Source organism: Mustelus asterias, chromosome 26 (genome assembly GCF_964213995.1).
Source record: "Mustelus asterias chromosome 26, sMusAst1.hap1.1, whole genome shotgun sequence".
Classification (NCBI taxonomy): Eukaryota; Metazoa; Chordata; class Chondrichthyes; order Carcharhiniformes; family Triakidae; genus Mustelus; species Mustelus asterias.
Genome location: NC_135826.1, coordinates 49,635,723 through 49,658,998, shown reverse-complemented (window position 1 = coordinate 49,658,998; position 23,276 = coordinate 49,635,723). Strand labels below are relative to the sequence as shown.

Genomic DNA, 23,276 nt, shown 5'->3' with positions numbered 1-23,276 from the left:
ACGTTTTGGTCTGTTTTGTTGCCAGGAGGAGGTCTGCGTTATTGTTATGTTTACACAGCATGACTGAACGTTTTGAGCTAATTTTTCACACTGGAAGAATGTAGCTTGTCATTTTGAACCCTCTGCAAGGTTCTAAGTTTTAAAAAAGACACACAGCAATTTCAGTTGGTCCAATAGTATAACCTTTTACTAAATTAATTTAGTAAAGTGTAGTAACACTTTCATCTCTGAGTCAGAAGATTGTGAATGCAAGTCCCACTCCGAGGTCTGGTGCATTCATTCGAGGCTAACACTTCACGACTGAAGATGCCATCTTTCTGATGAGGGGTTATCCTGAAGCCCCGTCTGCCCTGGCAAGTGGATGCAGAACTCCCCCCCCCCCATTACACTATTTCGAGAAACAGCAAGTGAATTCTCCCCAGTGTCCTGGGCAATATTAATTCCTCAACCAACAGCATACAATGCAGAAGCAGGCCATTCGTCCCACTGAGTCTCCACTGACTCTCTCCGATGGATCATCTTACCCAGACACTATCCCCTTAACCCCGCATATTTATGCCACTAATTCCCCTTATCTACATCTCTTGGGGCACTGAGGGGCAATTTAGCATGGCCAATCAACCTAACCTGCACATCTTTGGACTGTGGGAGGAAACCGGAGCACCCGGAGGAAACCCACGCAGACCACAGGGAGAATGTGCAAACTCCACACAGACAATTATCTAAGGCCGGAATTGAACCTGGGTCCCTGTGAGGCAGCAGTGTTAACCACTGTTACCGTGCCGCCCATACAAATGGGCTTTTTTGGCCATTATCTCTTTGGAGTTTATGGGATCCTGCTGTGCGCAAATTAGCAGCCATGTTTCTTTCTTCTCCACATTTCAAGTGTACTTCTTTCGTTGTAAAGTGTTTCTGACATCCTAAGGTCATGAAAGATGCCATTTGAATGCAAATTTATTTTTCTTTATTCTCTTTGCAGCTCAAGATTCCAGGACTGATACAGGAAAGGAAGGATGAAGGAGGAATTTAATGTTTTCTCACTCTAGATTGCAATGCATTCGGGTGGAGGTGTTGTTGGTGGTGGGAGGGGTAGGGGGGGAGGGGGAGTGTGGGTGGGGGTGCGGAGTTGAAGGTTGGCCTCAGATGAAAGTGAAGAATATTAGTGTCAGGGTCAGTGGGCTGTGTGTGTTTCCCCTCACGAGAAGTGGGGCCTGGCCAGAGTTTACTTTTTAAAATCTCTAGGCCAAAATTTTACCACCCTGCCTGCCATGTGAATCGGAGCGGGCGAGGGGCAGACGATGGAAAGGTCCGATGACCTTGGGTGGGATTTTACGGTTTCATAGAACCATAGAATACCTACAGTGCAGAAGGAGGCCATTTGGCCCATCAAGTCTGTAAAGACCACCCAGGCCCTATTCCCGTGACCCCACGCATTTACCCTGCTAATCCCTCTGACATGAGGGTCAATTTAACATGGCCAATCAACCTAACCCGCATATCTTTGGACTGTGGGAGGAAACCGGAGCACCCAGAGGAAACCCACGCAGACACGGGGAGAATGTGCAAACTCCACACAGACAGTGATCGAAGCCGGAATCGAACCCAGGTCCCTGGCGCTGTGAGGCAGCAGTGCTAACCACTGTGTCACCGTGCCGCCCTTCTCGGGACGACCCAGCCTGTAAAATCCCGCCTATAATCTTAATACGGAGGCCCCTCGCAGTCCCCATCTCGGCCTTGGTCCTCAACCCCAGGGCCTCCAAGCATCTCGGCACACCTGGTCTTACTGACTGGCTTTTGTTTCCGAAAACCAGTGGTGAATCACACCAACGTGATATCACACCAGCAGGAGGAGCATTGAAACGCGGCCGGACATTATGGTGTAAAGCCGTTTTATGACATTTAAATTCATTTAAATTTAGACAATTCAGATTCCGGTCCTTTCTCGGCATAACCGGCAGTGGGTGGGGAAGATCTCAAACCGAGATCTTGCTGATGCAAATCCGTTGTGGCTATCTTGTGAGATTTTGTGGTCATAATGGGATTTGAACTCATGACTAACAGGCCTGCTAGATCCCGCCCAATATATATTGCAATTTATTAATTATGCATGCTGTTGGAATCAAAATGTTCTGTTTTCATCAACAGAATTCAATGTTTTAGCTTTTGACTTAGCCTGGCATTCAGTGCCAGCTGGCGAGAACCCCACATCTTCCCTAGGGAAGACCTGACATCCCAGAAGGAAAATCTAGGCCAGACCAGTTCAAGGTTGGTATGAACTGGTTTTGGAGGCAACAGGTTGACTGGTGATTCTACTCGACTCATTGGGAATCCAGTCGGGACTTCCATTTGCTGCATTGGCACCAGGAATTTTCAGCTGGCTTCAGCTGGAATTATTTCACCCGTCGTCATTGTACCACAACTAGTAAACCAATGAAAATCTCTCTTCCGTGCCTCCTTTCAGCTGTGCCTCTCTTCCATCACTCATCCCGCTGCTGTTATGTCTCTCTCCCTCGGTCTCCTTCCTCTTGAGTCTCTACTCAGCTGTGGCGGTGGGGTGGGAAAGAAAAAAATAGGTCTTTCTGCCAAGGGTGGATGTGAGATCTCAGCAGGGCCCCCACCCGTCACCCTCGGACCTGATTAAATGGCTCTGCTACCAAATTCGCCACGCAGGAGGACATTAAGTTCCGCACCCACTTTTGCCGTAGAATCCCTACACTGCAGAAGGAGGTCTATCGAGTCTGCACCGACCACAACCTCACCCAGGCCATATTCCTGTGACCCCTCATATTTACCCTGCGAATCCCCATGACATTAGGGTTAATTGAACATGGCCAATCAACCCACACATCTTTGGAGTGTGGGTGGAAACCGGAGCACCCGGAGGAAACCCATGCAGACATGGGGAGAATGTGCAAACTCCACACAGACAGTGACCCAAAGCTGGAATTGAACCCGGGTCCCTGATGCTGTGAGGCTGCAGTGCTAACCACTGTGCCACCGTGCCACCCTGTCTTGTAATGTTTATCTAAGCAATACTACACAGGATAGTTTCACAATTGGAAAGGACAATTATCCAGTATATCTTTTATTTTAACTTCCCTTCCAACCTTTACTTATTTAAGTAGAATTTCTGTATAAATTCACATGGGCAGAATCTTCTGCTCCGAAGTCTACATTTTGTCGCAGGCATGGGAGTGGGAGTAATTCCCGCTTTGTGGGTAGAAGAGAAGGTATTGAATAAACTATTGGGATTAAAGGCAGATAGGTCTCTGGGACTTGATGGCCTACATCCTAGGGTATTAAAGGAGGTAGCAGCAGAGATAGTGGATGCATTGGTTGTAATATTTTCAAATTCCTTGGATTAAACAGTTTGGGCTTATACTCGCTGGAATTTGAAAAGATGAGAGAGGATCTGATCGAGGTCTATAAAATTTTAAAAGGGATTGATAAAGTAAATGTAGATCAAATGTTTCCTCTTATGGGGCAATCTCGAACAAGAGGTCACAGGTATAGGTTGAGAGGCGGTAGATTTATAACTGAGATGAGGAGGGACTACTTCTCACAGAGGGTGGTGAATTTGTGGAACTCGCTGCCCGATTGTGCATTGGAGTCTAAATCGTTGAATGGTTTCAAGAAGGAGATCGATATATTTCTGATTTTAAAAATGGGTTAAAGGGATATGGGAAACAGGTGGGGAGGTGGCTTTGAGACCAGGGAAAGATCAGTCATGATCTGACTGAATGGCGGAGCAGACTCGAAGGGCTGAATTGCCTATTTCTGCTCCTAATTCCTACGTTCCTTGGATGGCTTAATACACTTGATCTTGTGGCTGGAGTGGGCAGGAAGTCACCCTCCCTGCTACTTGAGGTTGAAGGTCCAGATGCTATGTTTAGAGGGCATCTCTTAGCCTGCCTCCCATGTCCCGCCTCTATTCCATCCTCCCATCCCTATCCCACTCCACCCCAAAGAATGGCAAAACTGTGGAACTTTAACTCTTCCCCCTCTATCGTCTAAATGCTTTTGAATGCAAAGCTTGGCATTACTTCAAGAGTGACCTTATCGTCTGTCATATTCCATTCAACCTTGGTATGATCCTATGCCTTGAGCCTTCACCCTTCATCTGGGTTTCTCGATATGAATAATGTGAAGCAGCAGATGTAACTAATAACATGATTATTCATCACAGCACGGACTGTATCATTGTAAATGTCCCTGATCCAGATCTGAGAAAGTGACAATCCTGTTCTTCTGACTGAAACTTGCTCTTGTCAAGGCTGCTGTTCTGTGTACCTATTCTACTAAGTTCAATCAGTAAATGTCCCTCTGACGAGAATGAATAGATTATCAGGACTTTCTGAGGTTAGAAACATAGAAACTAAAAGCAGGAGTAGGCCATTCGGCCCTTTGAGCCTGTCCATTTTCATCATGGCGAACCATCAAATTCAATATCCTGATTTCCCCCTTCCCTCCATATCCCTTGATCCCTTAGCCCCAAGAGCCATATCTAATTTCTTCTTGAAAGCTCACAATGTTTTGGCCTCAAATTCTTTCTGTGGTGATGGATTCACCACTCTCTGGGAGAAGAAATTTCATAGAAAAGGCCTTTCGGCCCATCGAGTCTGCACTGACAATAACGAAAGGTGCGTTAATTCCATTTTCCTGCTCTTGTTCCATATCCTTGAATGTTATGATATTTCAAGTGCTCATCCAAATATTTTTTTTAAGATTGTAAAGTTTCCGACCTCCACTAACTTCCCATAATTTCGGACATTGACTTTGGGAGTCAGCTTTGTTAATCGCATACCCAGTTGGGTGTTGAATTGTGTTCAGTTGGTGGACAATAACTGGGGAAGAGGAGACTGAAACTCTAATTGTTGGATTGGATGTGCATGATATGCAATGTAAGATTCCCCCAGTTCTATCTTTCACCACTAAGCTGTCTGAATTCTAACAAGCATGTGATCACTGTGTGGTTTTGTCAACCTTTTTGTTTTCGGTCCAAGCTACACAAAAGTGTTCTTTTCACATGAAAGACAACAGGGTGACTTGCCACTGTCGTCGGTTGATCACCACAACCTTCCGTTTACCAGGAAACAGGAGTTGTTCATTTTTCTGTTCCATGTTCAGCGAAAACTTAATGGGGGCAATTCTCCCACTAATTTTTTATTAGTATGCGTTCCTGCCACGATCTCCCAGCACCAGATTTCCAGCGGTGTCTGCTCCGTGCCAGGAATCAGCGGGGAGGCGGGGTAAGTATATGTACATCCTTGTAGTACTGGCCAGACCCTGGCTCAGTACTATCCAGTGGGAACCAACGATGGTTCACCACAGTATGTTAAATCTAATTTTAATCTCATTTTAAATGCAATTAGCGGGCCCAGGACTGAAGTTTCCAGGCTCGCTAGCCTCTCCTCCCCCAACCCCGCCAGGAGTATTTCACTCCAGCGGGGTTAACAGTAGCTCCCCACTGGAATAAAAGAGGGGCAATTGGAACCCCTAGAAGGTCGGGTACTGGGGGTGCCCTCTGGACATTGGCACCCTGGCAGTGCCAACCTGAGCCCCCTAGCACTGCCCAAGGGGCAAAGTGCCAATGCCCAGGGGGCACCCAGGCACTGCCCACCGGGCTTGGAGCACTGCCAAGAGGCAGGGCATATGGGGACGGGGCCTTTAGGAGCGGGGCCTGATGGGGCAGGGCCTCTGGGGCGATTGGTAGGGGTGGGGGGTCCCGCTGCCAGACTGCAGTTGGGATTGGTGGGGGAAGGAAGGAGGCTAGCCAGTGGGATGGGCTGGGGGTTAGCCTGCTGGGGGAGTCATCACTGTGGGGGGGGGGTCGGGACTGTGGGGGGGGGGGGTTACTGTAGGGGGGGGGAGGGGGGGGGAGGGGGGGGGCTGGAGATCGCGGCGGGCCAGGAGGAGGACGGTCGGGGCTGACCGCGGGAATGGTTGGGGGGGGGCCCAGCAATCAGGCCGTAGGGGGGGCAGAGAGCCAGTGTTGTGGGGGTCATGGGGCCAGCCAACGATCGAGCTGGCCAGCGATTGGGAGGTCATCAGTGCGGCGCCACTGCACATACGGTGATCTCAGCGCTGACAGAGCAGCACACGCGCAGTGTCCCGCTCAGCACACGCGCAGTGTCCCGCTCAGCACGCGCGCAGTGTCCCGCTCAGCACGCTGATTTCAGCCTCTCCAGTGGGAATAGGCCCCGCCCCCTGATATTTGATGATATTCACACTGGTGACTTCTGCAGTGCACAGAGTGCGGGAGATTCTTCTCTGAACTCCCACTGGAAAAAAAACAGAGTGAGTTACTCCAGTTTTCACACGAATTCGACACTTCGAATTATTTTGGGAGAATTGCGGCCAATAACGTCCAACCATTGTCCTCATTATAGATTTGTACCGAACATTTATAAGTGACATTGCATTCATTTAGTAAGCACAAAAATCGCATACCTGGTCATTGCCCAGGAGAATCAAGTTTCCAATCGGTTTCTACCCTCAGAAGTATTGCTGAGAGATTGAACATAGAACATAGAACAGTACAGCACAGAACAGGCCCTTTGGCCCACGATTTGTGCCGAGCTTCATCTGAAACCAAGATCAAGCTATCCCACTCCTTATCATCCTGGTGTGCTCCATGTGCCTATCCAATAACCGCTTAAATGTTCCTAAAGTGTCTGACTCCACTATCACTGCAGGGAGTCCATTCCACACCCCAACCACTCTCTGCGTAAAGAACCTACCTCAGACATCCTTCCTATATCTCCCACCATGAACTGTATAGTTATGCGCCCTTGTAATAGCTCCATCCACCCGAGGAAATAGTCTTTGAACGCTCACTCTATCTATCCCCTTCATCATTTTATAAACCTCTATTAAGTCTCCCCTCAGCCTCCTCCGCTCCAGAGAGAACAGCTCTAGCTCCGTCAACCTTTCCTCATAAGACCTACCCTCCAAACCAGGCAGCATCCTGGTAAATCTCCTCTGCACTCTTTCCAGCGCTTCCACATCCTTCTTATAGTGAGGTGACCAGAACGGCACACAATATTCCAAATGTGGTCTCACCAAGGTCCTGTACAGTTGCAGCATAACCCCACGGCTCTTAAACTCCAACCCCCTGTTAATAAAAGCTAACACACTATAGGCCTTCTTCACAGCTCTATCCACTTGAGTGGCAACCTTCAGAGATCTGTGGATATGGACCCCAAGATCATAGATCATAGAATCCTACAGTGCAGAAAGAGGCCATTCAGCCCATCGAGTCTGCACCAACCACAATCCCACCCAGGCCCTATCCCCATATATTTACCCACTAATCCCTCTAACCTACGCATCCCGGGACACTAAGGGGCAATTTAGAATGGCCCATCAACCTAACCCGCACATCTTTGGACTGTGGGAGGAAACCGGAGCGCCCGGAGGAAACCCACGCAGACACAAGGAGAATGTTGAAACTCCACGCAGACACAGGGAGAATGTGCAAACTCCACACAGACAGTGACCCGAGCCGGGATTCGAACCCAGGTCCCTGGAGCTGTGAAGCAACAGTGCTAACCACTGTGCTACCGTGCCGCCCAAGATCTCTCTGTTCCTCCACAGTCTAGTTGCATCACTTCCACCAGCACATCCATCTCTTACCTGCAACTAGTCAGAATTGGGGAATGACAAATGTGGGATATTAGCGTTAGACAGAATTGCCTGTATTATATTCCAACGATAAGAGACTGATATTCGAAAGCACTGCAGGTAAAAGTGAATTATCTAACATCTATTAGTGTGTGACCATTCAGAGGGAACAGTGAAGTAACACCTTGTAAGTTCTTTTTAAGTAGATACTGAAAAGACTTAATAAGCTAGTGGCCCAGACCATCTGTCTTTGTGTTACTATCACTGTTGCAACAGGAATCAAATGAGCCATAATGCAGTGCCTACACTAATGAAATTCAGTGAACTGTTAGATTAATAGAAAGAAACTGACAAGGTTCAATTTCAGATTAATTTCAAGAACAATCTTTGCCATAAAAAGGCACGAGTTTTATTTTTTTACCTTCTCTCTCCTCCCTCGCCAGTTTCCCCCCGTCCTTCCCCCACCCCCTCTTGAAGGTGCTGACTGAACAGTTCTGTAAGATTAAAAAGCTGAAGGAATAAGTTTATTAAAATTTAAAACAAAATTATACACAGCAGTATTTCACAATTTAGTCTGTGCTCACAGAGCCCCTACTTCCATTCCCCTGCGAGCAAAGTCTGGATCAAGATTTAACTGATGCATTGCCAAATTCTGGTTGTCATGGGAGTGTCTCTAATTTACATGCTCAGACTGAGATGAAATATTGACATTTGTTAAAGAAAGGGAATGTCTGTAAATGCTCATTTGATACAATTATAGCCCCAAACTGCCTTTCCCTCAACCAGCCTCCCATCCATTGACTCTGTCTACACTCCCCGTTGGCTCAGAAAAGCAGCCAGCATAATTAAGGACCCCACGCACCCTGGACATTCTCTCTTCCACCTTCTTCAATCGGGAAAAAGATACAAAAGTCTGAGGTCACGTACCAACCGACTCAAGTACAGTTTCTTCCCTGCTGCCATCAGACTTTTGAATGGACTTACCTTGCATTAAGTTGATCTTTCTCTACACCCTCGCTATGACTGTAACACTACATTCTGCACTCTCTCGTTTCCTTCTCTGTGAACGGTATGCTTTGTCCGTATAGCACGCAAGAAACAATACTTTTCACTGTATACTAATACATGTGACAATAATAAATCAAATCAGATCATAGTATGTTGCCTGCCCCGAGTCATGTGACAAGACAATACCAATTTACAAAACGATGCCAACTGATTTATGTTTTTAATGTCAGCTTCTGGAAGTGTGAGTTAAATATAGAGCTGTATCGACTGTTGACAGAAAGCAGATATCCAGTTTGTGGAGGGCCACCATGCTTTATTCAAGGACTAAACAAAGAACAAAGAACAAAGAACAGTACAGCACAGGAAACAGGCCCTTCGGCCCTCCAAGCCTGTGCCGCTCCTTGGTCCAACTAGACCAATCGTTTGTATCCCTCCATTCCCAGGCTGCTCATGTGACTATCCAGGTAAGTCTTAAACGATGTCAGCGTGCCTGCCTCCACCACCCTACTTGGCAGCGCATTCCAGGCCCCCACCACCCTCTGTGTAAAAAACGTCCCTCTGATGTCTGAGTTATACTTCGCCCCTCTCACCTTGAGCCCGTGACCACTCGTGATCGTCACCTCCGACCTAGGAAAAAGCTTCCCACTGTTCACCCTATCTATACCCTTCATAATCTTGTATACCTCTATTAGATCTCCCCTCATTCTCCGTCTTTCCAAGGAGAACAACCCCAGTCTACCCAATCTCTCCTCATAGCTAAGACCCTCCATACCAGGCAACATCCTGGTAAACCTTCTCTGCACTCTCTCCAATGCCTCCACGTCCTTCTGGTAGTGCAGCGACCAGAACTGGACGCAGTACTCCAAATGTGGCCTAACCAGCGTTCTATACAGCTGCATCATCAGACTCCAGACTATTCCCAGGAATGCGCCAAGAAATTTCTCCAAGGAAGAGTGATCTCACTGAATCAACACCTACATCTCTCCCTTTGGCAAAATTAGAATTAGTATCACTCTGAGGAGTTGCAAAGTGAAGGAAAAACAAGCTCCTCCAGGAAGTGTGGGGCGGCACGGTGGCAGAGTGATGAGCACAGCTACCTCACAGGGCCAGAGACCCGGGTTCAATTCCGGCCTTCGGTGACTGTGTGATGTTTGCACATTCTCCCTGTGTCTGCGTGGATTTCTCCGGGTGCTCCGGTTTCCTCCCACAGTCCAAAGATGTGCAGGTCAGGTTGATTGGCCATGCTAAATTGACCCTAGTGTCTGAGGATGTGTAGGTTAGGGGGATTAGTAGGGTAAATATGTGGGATTACGGGGATAGGGCCTGGGTGGGATTGTGGTTGGATCAGGCTCGAAGGGCCAAATGGCCTCCTTCTGCACTGTAGGGGTTCTATGAAGTGGGAGGAGACAGAAAAATATTGCAAATTAGAACAATCAGAGCTAAAGTGACCCAAAAACAAAAAATGTTGGAAAATCTCAGCAGGTCTGACAGCAGCTGTGGGGAGAGAATAGATCCAACGTTTCAAGTCTAGATGACCCTTTGTCAGAGCTAAAGTGATTTCAAGTTGCAGGTTTGAGAATGTAAATGTCTACAAATTAGATGGAAGTTGTGTACTTTGCCCAGTTCACGCACTGAAAGTAACCAATATAGGGCAGAATTTTACACTCCCGCCAAGGCAGGTTCTGAGCGGGGATGGGTTGAATGGATGGGATTCCACCCCCCCCCCACCCCACTCCACTGCCCCCGCCTCCCCTCCCCCCCACCCCACTCTCTCCCAGGAACACACCTGCCTAAACTCAGATGAAATTTCACGCTTGGGCAGAACCCCAAACAAGAATCCTACCCTTTCAACCATTAAGGTCCTAAGTGGCTGCTTAATGGTCACTTAAGGACCTATTCCATCTTCAATATTCAGGCTGGTGGGTGTGGGTAGGGTGGGAGAGCTGTAGGCATTGATTCAGTGGGATTACTCTTCCTTGGAGAAATTTCTTGGAGCATTCATCTCAGGTGGAAAGGAGGTGGGAGAGAACACCTCACTCCAAACGCCCCCTCAGAGTTTAGGTGCCCACTCCAACATGCTGCTAGAGCTCTGGGACCACTCTGGCCTACCCCATGGTGCCATGATCACCTCCATCCTCCCGATACCCCAGGATATAAGAACATAAGAACATAAGAACATAAGAAATAGGAGCAGGAGTAGGCCATCTAGCCCCTCGAGCCTGCCCCGCCATTCAATAAGATCATGGCTGATCTGACGTGGATCAGTACCACTTACCCGCCTGATCCCCATAACCCTTAATTCCCTTACCGATCAGGAATCCATCCATCCGCGCTTTAAACATATTCAGCGAGGTAGCCTCCACCACCTCAGTGGGCAGAGAATTCCAGAGATTCACCACCCTCTGGGAGAAGAAGTTCCTCCTCAACTCTGTCTTAAACCGACCCCCCTTTATTTTGAGGCTGTGTCCTCTAGTTTTAACTTCCTTACTAAGTGGAAAGAATCTCTCCGCCTCCACCCTATCCAGCCCCCGCATTATCTAATAAGTCTCCATAAGATCCCCCCTCATCCTTCTAAACTCCAACGAGTACAAACCCAATCTCCTCAGCCTCTCCTCATAATCCAAACCCCTCATCTCCGGTATCAACCTGGTGAACCTTCTCTGCACTCCCTCCAATGCCAATATATCCTTCCTCATATAAGGGGACCAATACTGCACACAGTATTCCAGCTGCGGCCTCACCAATGCCCTGTACAGGTGCATCAAGACATCCCTGCTTTTATATTCTATGTCCTTCGCAATATAGGCCAACATCCCATTTGCCTTCTTGATCACCTGTTGTACCTGCAGACTGGGCTTTTGCGTCTCATGCACAAGGACCCCCAGGTCCCTTTGCACGGTAGCATGTTTTAATTTGTTTCCATTGAGATAGTAATCCCATTTGTTATTATTTCCTCCAAAGTGTATAACCTCGCATTTATCAACGTTATACTCCATTTGCCATATCCTCGCCCACTCACTCAGCCTGTCCAAATCTCTCTGCAGATCTTCTCCGTCCTCCACACGATTCACTTTTCCACTTATCTTTGTGTCGTCTGCAAACTTCGTTACCCTACACTCCGTCCCCTCCTCCAGATCATCTATATAAATGGTAAACAGTTGCGGCCCGAGTACCGATCCCTGCGGCACGCCACTAGTTACCTTCCTCCAACCGGAAAAACACCCATTTATTCCGACTCTTTGCTTCCTGTCGGATAGCCAGTCCCCAATCCACTTTAACACACTACCCCCAACTCCGTGTGCCCTAATCTTCTTCAGCAGCCTTTTATGGGGCACCTTATCAAACGCCTTTTGGAAATCCAAAAACACCGCATCCACCGGTTCTCCTCCATCAACCGCCCTAGTCACATCTTCATAAAAATCCAACATGTTCGTCAAGCACGACTTTCCCCTCATGAATCCATGCTGCGTCTGATTGATCGAACCATTTCTATCCAGATGCCCTGCTATCTCCTCTTTAATAATGGATTCCAGCATTTTCCCTACTACAGACGTTAAGCTGACCGGCCTATAGTTACCCGCCTTTTGTCTCCTTCCTTTTTTAAACAGCGGCGTAACATTAGCCGTTTTCCAATCAACCGGCACTACCCCAGAATGCAACGAGTTTTGATAAATAATCACTAACGCATCCACTATTACCTCTGACATTTCTTTCAATACCCTGGGATGCATTCCATCCGGACCCGGGGACTTGTCCACCTTCAGTCCCATTAGTCTACCCAGCACTGCCTCTCTGGTAACATTAATTGTATTAAGTATTTCTCCTGCTGCCAACCCTCTATCGTTAATATTTGGCAAACTATTTGTGTCCTCCACCGTGAAGACCGACACAAAAAACTTATTTAAAGACTCAGCCATATCCTCATTTCCCACTATTAACTCCCCCCTCTCGTCCTCCAAGGGTCCAACATTCACTCGAGCCACTCTATTCCTTTTTATATATTTATAAAAACTTTTACTATCATTTTTTATATTAATTGCTAGCCTAGCTTCATAGTCTATCCTTCCTTTCTTTATCGCTTTCTTAGTCTCTCTTTGTTGTTTCTTAAATTTTTCCCAATCACTTGTTCCTCCACTATTTTTGGCCACTCTGTACGCAGCTGTTTTTATTTTAATACTCTCCTTTATTTCCTTCGTTATCCACGGCTGGTTCTCCCTTTTCTTACAATCCTTGTTTTTTGCTGGAATATATTTTTGCTGAGAACTGAAAAGGATCTCCTTAAAAATCCTCCACTGTTCCTCAGCTATCCTACCTGCCAGCCTGCTCTCCCAGTCTACCTTAGCCAATTCATCCCTCATCCTATCATATTTCCCTCTGTTCAAACAGAGGACACTGGTTTGAGACCAAACTTTCTCCTCTTCCGTCTGAATCAGAAATTCGACCATATTGTGGTCACTAGACCCAAGAGGGTCCTTCACAATAAGATCCTTAATTCTACCTACCTCGTTACACAATACCAGATCCAAAATAGCTCGTTCCCTCGTCGGTTCCGTAACATGCTGTTCAAGGAAACTATCCCGACAGCATTCTAAGAACTCTTCCTCCATTCCACCCTTACCGACTTGAGTCTGCCAGTCAATATCCCCTACCCTCCAGCCTCCAGGATCCCCGGGACTTACCTTTTCAAAGTCCTGGGACTTAGTGCCAGGCAGAGTGCTGCAGTATCGCTTCTGGCCACTGCAGCGCTCCTCCCGGGCCGGTTCGAGAACTTTCAGCCAAGTGAGCATTCAATGGCAATGGAAGTTCGCGAGTTTGCAATTACTCCCTGCCTCTCTGATAGTGGTGAGTGCTGATCACTCACCATCCTAATCATAAATTCTCAATGGCTGTACTCAAAATTTCAAAACCAGAAAAGGGGCATGGGGTTTTCATGGTGTTTTGTACTTTGACCATGCACGCTAAGGACATTTTAGAAGCCCTACAGTGCAAAAGGAGGCTCTCTGAAGCAGAGAGTTCCAAAGATTCATCAGCTTCTAAATGAAGGAGTGCCTTCTCATCTCAGTGCTAAATGGCCTACCCTTTATTCTGAAACTGTCCCCTGGTTCTAGAACCCCCCTTGCCAAGTGAAACATCCTTTCTACATCTACCATGTCGAGCTCTGTAAGAATTTTGCATCTTTCAATTAGATCACCTCTCATTCTTTTCAACTCTAAAGAGTACAGGCCAAGTCTCCATGTTCACTTCTCACAGGATGGCACGGTGGCACAGTGGTTAGCACTGCTGTCTCACAGCACCAGGGACTTGGGTTCGATTCCAGCCTTGGGTGACTGTCTGTGTGGAGTTTGCACGTTCTCCTCGTGTCTGCGTGGGTTTCCTCCGGGTGCTCCAGTTTCCTCCAACACTCCAAAGATTAGGTTGATTGGCCATGCTAAATTGCCCCTTAGTGTCCCACGATGTGTAGGTTAAGGGGATTAGAGGGGCAAATGCATGGGGTGACAGGGATAGGTTGGGGGATGTGAACCTGGGTAAATGCTATGTTAAAAGTTGGTGTAGACTTGATGAGCCGATGAAGCAGCAGTATAATATGAAGGGTACCATTCTTAGCAGTGTAGAGGATCAGAAGGACCTTGGGGTCCGGGTCCATAGGACTCTTAAATCGGCCTCGCAGGTGGAGGATGCGGTCAAGAAGGCGTACGGCGTACTGGCCTTCATTAATCGAGGGATTGAGTTTAGGAGTCGGGAGATAATGCTGCAGCTTTATAGGACCCTGATTAGACCCCACTTGGAGTACTGCGCGCAGTTCTGGTCACCTCATTACAGGAAAGATGTTGAAGCCATTGAAAGGGTGCAGAGGAGATTTACAAGGATGTTGCCTGGATTGGGGGGCATGCCTTATGAGGATAGGTTGAGGGAGCTTGGTCTCTTCTCCCTGGAGAGACGAAGGATGAGAGGTGACCTGATAGAGGTTTACAAGATGTTGAGAGGTCTGGATAGGGTAGACTCTCAGAGGCTATTTCCAAGGGCTGAAATGGTTGCTACGAGAGGACACAGGTTTAAGGTGCTGGGGGGTAGGTACAGAGGAGATGTCAGGGGTAAGTTTTTCACTCAGAGGGTGGTGGGTGAGTGGAATCGGCTGACGTCGGTGGTGGTGGAGGCAAACTCGTTGGGGTCTTTTAAGAGACTTCTGGATGAGTACATGGGATTTAATGGGATTGAGGGCTATAGATAGGCCTAGAGGTGGGGATGTGATCGGCGCAACTTGTGGGCCGAAGGGCCTGTTTGTGCTGTGGCTTTCTATGTTCTATGTTCTATGAATATCAGAGGCCGAATGCCCGTGACCGCTGAAGTGCTCCCCAACAGGGAGAGAACAGTCTTGCCTGGTGATTGTCGAGCGGTGTTCATTCATCCATTGTCGCAGCGTCTGCATAGTTTCCCCAACGTACCATGCCTCGGGACATCCTTTCCTGCAGCGTATCAGGTAGACAACGTTGGCCGAGTTGCAAGAGTAGGTACCGTGTACCTGGTGGATGGTGTTCTCACGTGAAATGATGGCATCTGTGTCGATGATCCGGCACGTCTTGCAGAGGTTGCTGTGGCAGGGTTGTGTGGTGTCGTGGTCACTGTTCTCCTGAAGGCTGGGTAGTTTGCTGCGGACAATGGTCTGTTTGAGGTTGTGTGGTTGTTTGAAGGCAAGAAGTGGGGGTGTGGGGATGGCCTTGGCGAGATGTTCGTCTTCATCAATGACATGTTGAAGGCTCCGGAGGAGATGCCGTAGCTTCTCCGCTCCGGGGAAGTACTGGACGATGAAGGGTACTCTGTCCACTGTGTCCCGTGTTTGTCTTCTGAGGAGGTCGGTGCGGTTTTTCGCTGTGGCGCGTTGGAACTGTTGATCAATGAGTTGAGCGCTATATCCTGTTCTTCTGAGGGCATCTTTCAACGTCTGGAGGTGTCTGTTGCGATCCTCCTCATCCGAGCAGATCCTGTGTATACGGAGGGCTTGTCCGTAGGGGACATTCCGTTAACCAGTTCTCAATCCGTGCCAGTATATCATAGAAACCCTACTGTACAGAAAGAGGCCATTCGGCCCATCGAGTCTGCACCGACCACAATCCCACCCAGGCCCTACCCCCACATATTTACCCGCTAATCCCTCTAATCTGCGCATCTCAGGATTCTAAGGGGCAATTTTTTTTTTAACCTGGCCAAACAACCTAACCCGCACATCTTTGGACTGTGGGAGGAAACCGGAGCACCCGGAGGAAACCCACGCAGACACGAGGAGAATGTGCAAACTCCACACAGACAGTGACCCAAGCCGGGAATCGAACCCAGGACCCTGGAGCTGTGAAGCAGCAGTGCTAACCACTGTGCTACCGTGCCGCCCAATATTACACCCAACCCCAGGTGTTCTAACTTTCTGGGTGGCACGGTGGAACTGTGCTGCCTCACAGCTCCAGGGACGCGGGTTTGATTCTCGGCATGGGTCACTATTTATGCGGAGCCTGCACATTCTCCCCGTGTCTGCGTGGGTTTCCTCCGATTTTCTCCCACAGTCCGAAAGGCGTGTTGGTTAAATGCATTGGCCATGTCAAATTCTCCCGAACAGGCGCCGGAGTGTGGCGACTAGGGGGATTTTCACAGTAACTTCATTGCAGTATTAATGTAGACCTACTTGTGACACTAATACTTTATTTACTAACCTCCTGTTAAAACCTTGTTGAAAGCCTTCTGAAAATCCAAAACTGCTGCATCCACTGGCTCCCCCTTATCTGTTTGCTAATTACACCCTCAAAAACTCTGGGTTTTCCTAACCCTTTCCTAAATCCCTCTTGACTCTGCCCGATCCTGCCATTATTTTCTAAGTGTTCAGCTATCGCATTCTTTCTAATAGATTCTAGCATTTTATCTACAACCGATGTCATTTCTCCTGCTCCTTCCAATTATGGTCCCCCGTGAGGTATGATATGTGAGGCAGAGGCTTCTAGCTCGCACTTTGAACAAACTTAACAATCAGAGGGGAAAGGTTCTAAGTGTAATTTAAATCACGCAGCTGCAGGAAGGTAAAAAGAGTACAGGCATTTCTTTAAAATGTAAAATTGTCCTGTGATGTCAGGTCAGGTACTACTGGGAGCAGCTCCAGATAGGATTGTCATTCTTCTGGTCTCAAACATTATTATTCATTGACTGTCCCAGCAATTTATTAGAACTCCCATCACAGGGGAACATATATTTATTTGGCTGCTCTCAGGATTATTGAGACTGGAAAGGGAGCACTTTGACCGATTAAACACTTGCAATGATTAATCAATGTTGTGATTGAAGTTAACATTTTTTATTTTAATTTAATTTTTCCCATCCATTTTGCAAATCATTTTCTTGCATCTTGTAGCCTTTTCGCCATGCACCATTCCACACGAAAGGGGGGCAGTGAGTGAAGTTTTCCAATTCTACTTCAAGAGTTCTGCAACAGCAGACTGGGATGCTTTCTGTTCTTAACACAGTGGTGGGCGGCACGGTGGCACAGTGGTTAGCACTGCTGCCTCACAGCGCCAGGGACCTGGGATCGATTCCCGCCTTGGGTCACTGTCTGTGTGGAGTCTGCATGTTTGCTGCGTGGGTTTCCTCCGGGTGTTCCGGTATCCTCCCACATTCTGAAAGACGTGCTGGTTAAGTGCATTGGCCATGCTAAATCTTCCCTCAGTGTACCAGAACAGGCGCTGGAGTGTGACAACTAGGGGATTTTCACCGTAACTTCATTGCAGTGTTAAAGTAAGCCTACTTGTGACACTAATAAATAAATAGCTAATTATTTTTATTGATGAATCATGGGACTGAGTTTCCAGCACAGACGTGGGAACAGGAGCTGCATTTGTTTTTGGGGTTAGAGATCTGTCTCCTGTGGGAAACCGATAAGTTAAGATTTTCAAATGAGTGAATGCATGGAGATGGGTTTCCTATCCAATTAGGTTCAGTGGGCAGGGTCTTGAAGAAGCCCTTCTACCTTCAGAGGAGCACCCCGCTGCATTTTGAATGCGGGGGTTTGACACAGACAAGAAACTGAATCTAAAAAAAATGCATGCGCATGCAGCAAGTAATTGATGCCTCAACAAGAAGGTGCCCTCTCAGCCGGCTTTTAGAAAACTTTAATAAAAAGCACAGAAAATTCAGTCAGGCCACCACTGCGCTGGTGATGCTGAGGTGAGGCGTAGGGAATGGGTGGTGGGGTGTGACCCCTCCTACAGTGTGGCCTTTGGCTGTACCCTCACCAAGACTGGCAGGATTGGCTTCTGGCCTACCTGGAGATCTACAACCCTGGCTTGCCCCTGAGTGACTGCCTCCAGGTATTTAATCTGTTCCCATCCCCTTCTCCCCACTCTCACCCCAACATGTTGGGAAACTGGGAGCCAACTAAAAAATCTCAGTTAGCTTTCGAAACTTCCCTTAAAGAACAACAAAGAACTTGGGTCACTGTCTGTGTGGAGTCTGCACATTTGCTGCGTGGGTTTCCTCCGGGTGTTCCGGAACAAAGAACAGCACAGCACAGGTACAGGCTCTTCGACCCTCCAAGCCTGCGTGTGATGCCTGCTAAACAGATGGAGCTCTGGAGGAATACAGAGAGAGTAGGAAAGATCTCAAACGGGGAGTTAGAAGGGCAAAAAGAGGTCATGCGATGTTCTTGGCAGGCAGGATTAAGGAGAATCCTAAGGCATTCTATTCATACGTTAGGAACAAAAGAGTTGTCAGGGAGAAAATCGGACCTCTCAGGGACAAAGGAGGGGAATTATGCTTAGAACCCAAGGGAATAGGGGAGATCCTAAATGAATACTTTGCATCGGTATTCACGAAGGAGAGGGGCGTGTTAACCGGGAGTGTCTCGGAGGGAGGTGTTGTCCCGTTAGAGAAAATCTCCATTACAAGAGAGGAAGTGTTAGGTTTTTTAGGGAACATTAAAACTGACAAAGCCCCAGGGCCTGATGGCATCTATCCTCGACTGCTCAGGGAGACGAGAGGTGAAATTGCTGGGCCTCTGACGGAAATCTTTGTCGCTTCTTTGGACACGGGTGAGGTCCCTGAGGATTGGAGGATTGCGAATGTGGTCCCGTTGTTTAAGAAGGGTAGCAGGGATAACCCAGGAAATTATAGGCCGGTGAGCTTGACGTCCGTGGTAGGGAAGTTGTTGGAGAGGATTCTTAGAGACAGGATGTATGTGCATTTAGAACGAAACAATCTCATTAGTGACAGACAGCATGGTTTTGTAAGAGGGAGGTCGTGCCTTACAGATTTGGTGGAGTTTTTTGAGGAAGTGACAAAAACGGTTGATGAAGGAAGGGCTGTGGATGTCGTCTATATGGATTTCAGTAAGGCATTTGACAAAGTCCCACATGGCAGGTTGGTTAAGAAGGTTAAGGCTCATGGGATACAAGGAGAAATGGCTAGATGGGTGGAGAACTGGCTTGGCCATAGGAGACAGAGGGTAGTGGTCGAAGGGTCTTTTTCCGGCTGGAGGTCTGTGACCAGTGGTGTTCCGCAGGGCTCTGTACTGGGACCTCTGCTATTTGTGATATATATAAATGATTTGGAAGAAGGTGTAACTGGTGTCATCAGCAAGTTTGCGGATGACACGAAGATGGCTGGAATTGCGGATAGCGAAGAGCATTGTCGGGCAATACAGCAGGATATAGATAGGCTGGAAAATTGGGCGGAGAAGTGGCAGATGGAGTTTAATCCGGATAAATGCGAAGTGATGCATTTTGGAAGAAATAATGTAGGGAGGAGTTATACAATAAATAGCAGAGTCATCAGGAGTATAGAAACACAGAGGGACCTAGGTGTGCAAGTCCACAAATCCTTGAAGGTGGCAACACAGGTGGAGAAGGTGGTGAAGAAGGCATATGGTATGCTTGCCTTTATAGGATGGGGTATAGAGTATAAAAGCTGGAGTCTGATGATGCAGCTGTATAGAACGCTGGTTAGGCCACATTTGGAGTACTGCGTCCAGTTCTGGTCGCCGCACTACCAGAAGGACGTGGAGGCATTGGAGAGAGTGCAGAGAAGGTTTTCCAGGATGTTGCCTGGTATGGAGGGTCTTAGCTATGAGGAGAGATTGGGTAGACTGGGGTTGTTCTCCTTGGAAAGACGGAGAATGAGGGGAGATCTAATAGAGGTATACAAGATTATGAAGGGTATAGATAGGGTGAACAGTGGGAAGCTTTTTCCCAGGTCGGAGGTGACGATCACGAGGGGTCACGGGCTCAAGCTGAGAGGGGCGAAGTATAACTCAGACATCAGAGGGACGTTTTTTACACAGAGGGTGGTGGGGGCCTGGAATGCGCTGCCAAATAGGGTGGTGGAGGCAGGCACGCTGACATTGTTTAAGACTTACCTGGATAGTCACATGAGCAGCCTGGGAATGGAGGGATACAAACGATTGGTCTAGTTGGACCAAGGAGCGGCACAGGCTTGGATGGCCGAAGGGCCTGTTTCCTGTGCTGTACTGTTCTTTGTTCTTTGTTTTGTTCTTTGTTCTAAACTAAAACTGTATGAACTTACGGAGTCCGTATCCTTCCATTCCCATCCTATTCATGTATTCATCTTGTTGCCCCTTAAATGCTGCTAATGTACCTGCTCCCACCACCTCCCTGGGCAGCGCGTTCCAGACATTCGCCATCCTCTGTGTAAAAAACCTGTCTCTCACATCTCCTCTACACTTTTCCCCACACGGCTTAAACCTATGTCCCCAGGTACTTTTCTTTTCTACCCTAGGAAAGAGCATCTGACTATCCACTCTATCCATGCCACTCATCATCTTGTAGACCTCCATCAGGTCACCCCTCAACCTCCGTCATTCCAGTGAGAACAAACCGAGTTTCTCCAACCTCTCCTCATAATTAATACCCTCCAGACCAGGCAACATCCTGGTAAACCTCTTCTGTACCTTCTCCAAAGCATCCACATCCTTCTGGTAAACAAGGCTCTAAGTCCAATCTTCCTCCACAGCAAAGCATCTTTATTACCTCCCCAGAAGTTAGTGTTACTGGCGAATGGAAAGAGTGGGGAACACGCTAAGCATTGATTGGCCTCCTCCTCATTCCTTTCATGTATTCACGTATCCTCTGACCTTCCTCCCTGCAAGGTAATAAATGCATCCTTCTTCATCCTGACTGGTTGGCTGAGATCGGAAGGTTGCTCTGTAGGAGATTGATGTAAATAATGCCTCACCAAATCATCATGCCATGCCACCATTTGGAGTTGCTATTTTAACCATGGAATGACGTCAGCTGGGAAGTGCAGCAATCACCATAATGAGAGAATACCAGAGTTCTGTTGCCTTTACAAATCCATGACTGAGGACAATTAGGAACCGTGCAATAAAGTGATCTGTTAGTCCCCGGGTCCCGAAGTTACACAATGGGATAAAGTATACAGGCACATGAGTGCTTAACACATTTATCTGAAATTCCTCACTCCACTCTTCAGGGCAGTTGTTACCCAGTTATTTATAGGGTGCTGGAGGCTTCACGGCCACAATGGAGAGAGGAATTTCTGACTGACGTGTTGAGTGCTTGTACGCTGGCATTTTGTTGCACAGTCATAGCAATGTGTCAGTCAACATGTCACTGTAAAACTGCTTTTGCGCACTGTTTGAACACAATTTTTAGTGAGTGCATTTTTAAATATCTAGATGTTCAGCAAAGTAAGGCAGCAGGGCAAGGAGAAGGGCATGTGAAACAGTCTACTCGAAGAAAGCTCAGAGGACGAATAACCATAATTGCATGGAAACGGGGGGGAAGGTGAAGTAGGTCTGCCTATCAATAAAATAGAGAGGCATTAGAGATTTTGGATTCAGTCAGAGAAAGGGAGGCTTTGTGAGTGCATGAAATAAATGTGGGGGCAGTGGTTCACACAATGGCTCTCAGAAGTGCTTGGCCCAACAAAAAGGCGTTGCATCAAATGTCTGTAACAGATGTGTGGCAGGATGAATAAAGGGCTAGCATTCAAAATACCTAATTGTGATCAGAACAACCCATTATGTGCGGTTTTGAAGTCGCTGCTTGGTTAATAAATAAGTTTGGCATTTGATTTAATGCTTCCATATGCTTTTTATTACTGACAGCATATGGTATGTCAGATTTATTGATGGGAAAATACATTTAGTTGCGGGAACGTTGTCCCTCATATGTCACTAAATATTTGAACAGGTTTCATTGCACCTCGTAGCAGTGTGATACAGTAAATACGGTCAGATGCCTAATGAGAGTTGCTGGATTTCTACGCTCGAGTTGAGATATGTATTTGCACACACATGCAGAACCAGAAGGTTTTCGCCGGAAAGAGTGACACCTGAAGCACTTTAGTTGCTTTTTCTGTCTCGGAGAGACGGGTCAATTAATTTAATTATTTTCAAAATTTGAACCAAGCTACATCAAAGCAGAACATATTGGAAATGCTCAGCAGGTCAGGCAGCATCTGTGGGGAGAGAAACGGTTGGGAGGGGGGGAATTTTCCCGTCGTGCGTGCCACGGGAATCATAGCGGGCAGAGGGGCGGCCCACACAAAGGTGACCTTGGGTGGGATTTTCTGTTTTTGGGGCGAGTGCGGTTGGAAAATCCCACCCTAAGTGAACGTTTCAGGTGAATGACCTTCATCAGAACTGGTAACAGGTTTTCAACAAGTACGGAAGTGGGAGAAGGTTGGAGGGAGTCGTGGTGGATGGAAGAGCAAAAAAAGAAGGCAAAGGAGACAAAATGACAGAAGGGGTGCAGGTGCAAAGCAAAAGGAGATGGAACGAGTGAAGGTGCAAAAGATGGGTCGGGTAGAGGTGTAAATTGGGAAGAGGGAATCATCGCTAACAGCTGTTGGCTGAAAAGATGGGGACCAGAGATCATGATTTGAAATTGTTGAACTCAACGTTGAATCCAGAAGGCCAAACTGAAAGATGTTCCTTGAGCTTGAGATTCTTTAGAACAAAGAGGTCAAGGACGGAGAGGTCACTGTGGGAGCGGAGCAGAGAATTTAAAAGAAAGACGACTAGAAGCTCAGGATTATGTTTGCAGACCGAACAGGGGTGTTCCACAAAGGAGTCACCTAACCTGAATTGGTTTCCACAATCCAGAGGAGACCACACTGTGAGCAGGCGATGCAGTATACTAAATTAAAAGAAGCACAAATAGATTTCTATTTCATTTGTGAGTGGCATTTGGGGCCGTGGACAACACCTTTACTTTCATGTAGACACGAGGAGAACATGCAAACTCCACACAGACAGTGACCCAAGCCGGGAATCAAATCTGGGTGCCTTGCGTTGTGAGGCAGCAGTTGCTAACCACTGTGCCACCCAAACATTATCACCCATCGTGGGGCTCCAACTCACGACCCTGGGATTAAGAGTCCCATGCTCTACCGACTGAGCTAGCTGGGCCATGATTCTGGGAGGAAGGGGAAGGGGTGAGAGCGGAATGCAGGAATTCGAATGGTATGGTTGCAGTGCACTAAATTCAAGAAACCTTTTGATGGCTTAGTTGACGAATGCATTATCCAGTGAGGACTAAGCTATGGATCAGACGATTCCAGATTCGATCTCTGGACTTGCTGAGTTAACAGAACTGATGACTTCTGATTAGGGAGGGGAAAGGAAATTCACCCTG

General features: G+C 47.5%; 1 non-coding gene across 1 annotated transcript; it reads right to left on the bottom strand.

Annotated features, from left to right (window-relative positions):
- Positions 1 to 22,977: 22,977 nt before the first annotated feature.
- On the bottom strand, positions 22,978 to 23,050 carry trnak-cuu (transfer RNA lysine (anticodon CUU)). Its single transcript has one exon. It is a non-coding gene; the product is annotated as a tRNA-Lys (tRNA).
- Positions 23,051 to 23,276: the final 226 nt, after the last annotated feature.